The following is a 2,313-nucleotide window of genomic DNA, read 5'->3' as shown; positions in this document are numbered from 1 at the left end:
AAGCAAAAGAAATCTTTGGACCTGCAGCCTCCCCAGTTCCAACCCCAACCCTGAACATCAGACAGAGATGGAGAGGTGAGGACAGGTATTCTCTGACTTTCCCACAAGCATCATCAGAGCTGGCCGCCCAATTGTGAAAGAATGAGCGTGTGGCCAGAAAACAGTGGAATTTATACCTGAGTGCATTTCCGAAATGCTGAGGGTCTGGGCTTTGTGCTTTGGACTGGTGGAGGAAGAGAACAAACAAGATGGGGGAAAGGACATGGGGACAAAAAAGGTTTGGGTTCTGCTCCCTTGCTCACTGACCCTACCCTGAGCTTCACTCTGAGGCATCCTTCATGGTCCCTAGGAGTACACCTCTCCCTTTAGCACCATGGGACCGCCCCACCAAGGTCCAGGCAGTGGAAACATGCCGAGAGGCCCAGGGGATGCAGGTGAGATAGGACCCTTGGGGCTGCCCCTTGGGAGTTGGGGGTGGAGGGGGAAGCGTGTGCCACCTAGTGGCCAGAGGAAGGAGGGGAGGAAGTGTAGAGAGACTTCTTGGAGAGAAGGGTGTGTGGCACTCTGATCTTAGGTTCATCCTGGTGGAAAGGACCCAGATGGAAGCTGGAGAACAGCTGTGCAAGCCTGCCTGGCTCCCTCAGTCACAGGGCTAGCCTCAGGGTGGTGGGCTCGCAAAGCAGCTACCAGCTACCCCTATGGGAGCCAGCTTCCCTGTCCCACTGTGAAGTTCAAAAGGACCAGCAGCAGCAGATGCTCCAGCTGACTGACTGCACAGTGCTTCTGGCTCTGGGCCTGCAGGGAGGTTAATGTTCAGTCCTCCCACCCTTGAGTGCCCTGGAGAACTCAGCATTTTTTCCTTATTACTTTTTAATTGTTATGTAAATGCCTAATCAGAGCCCCTGGGACAAGGAAAGATCACAGATACAGAGCCTAGGATTTGGCTAGAGGCTAGAGGCTCCACTTCACCTCTTTGGTAAAGGATGGCAGATCCTAGTCCAGGAAAGTGATTTTCCTGGGCAGGAAAATTTTCCATGGAGACAACAGCTCTAAAATTCAACTTGTCTCCAGGAAGGACCATCACTGGGGGAGAGGAGACACAGAAAGCAAAAGCCAAAGATGGAGTAGGAGTATGTGTGGGCGGGGGTGGGGGTGGGATTGTAAGGAAATGGGTAGTATCTTCGCTCTACCTCTCCCAGCTGCCATCCAGCTATAAGGAGGCCCTAAGGTCATATCTGCACCACCACCCAACCAGGGCTCTGCTCAACCACCACAGGAAGCAGCCAACTGCTTGCTCAGGGAAACACTATAGGAGGGAGCAGTTCTTCCATCTTGCCCCTTCCTGCTTCAAGGTACTGGCAGGGACAGCACCAAGCCTATAGACATGCTCCCAGTAATCTCCTCCAGCTGGGCCTTAGTACAAGACCTCAACATACCCTGGGTCACTTTTGCAGGAGGTAGGAAATCTGGGGTCATGCCCCGAGAATCAAGGTGACAAATCCAAAGCAGACCTCCAGAATTAAGACTTCTCTGCCCTCTACCCCTGAAGCTCCTGCCTTCAGGACAGAGACTAGTCCTTGGGAGGAAGCCACTAACTGTGCAAGTTCTCTCTGCGACTGCAGCCAACATGGCCTGCCTCTAACACCCAGGATGACTGTCCATCCCCACTGAGACTTCCTTCTTCACCCTTCCACTGAAGCCAAGATTTTAAAGGTCTTGGGTTGACAATGAAGGCCTGTTCTCAGCCCACTCTAGGACCAGAGTGAGTACTCCTGAAGACAGATTCTTTGCTGTAGTTTACAGTTTTCGATAAACCAAGAATCAGAAAACAATGCCAGTGTGGTGTGTCTCTGGGTGAGAAGAAAGCAGCTCATTTGTCACCCAATCTGTCTCATCCCTGGAATCGTATCCAGTGATATATCTTCCTCATCCCTGGAAGGACCCTAGTATTCCAGGCCAGATGGGGCCTCTCTGCCCTGGACCCACACAGTCAGGAAGGGATGTGCCACATGGCCATTTCTGGGGCTGTTGCTGCAGTTCCCTCTGAATGTGGCTCCAGGAAAGAACACGACCACACTGGGTTTCCCTATTGGCCTCTTGGCCCCTCCTACCCACTCTTTCCAGCCTGACTTCTGTGGGATCCAGGAGGGGAAGGAGCTATGACACCCTCAAGTACAAGCTCTCCTCTTCCTTGTGGAAGAAGGCAAGTCCTTCCTCTGGAGTCCCCTCTTCTCATTCCCATGTACACCTGAGAACATGAATAAACAGATCAGTATGCCGCTCCATCCAGGTTTGTCCACAAATAGCAGAAAC

The sequence above is a fragment of the Bos javanicus genome, chromosome 19, assembly GCF_032452875.1.
Source record: "Bos javanicus breed banteng chromosome 19, ARS-OSU_banteng_1.0, whole genome shotgun sequence".
NCBI classification, from domain to species: domain Eukaryota; kingdom Metazoa; phylum Chordata; class Mammalia; order Artiodactyla; family Bovidae; genus Bos; species Bos javanicus.
This window is presented reverse-complemented; position numbering follows the sequence as displayed.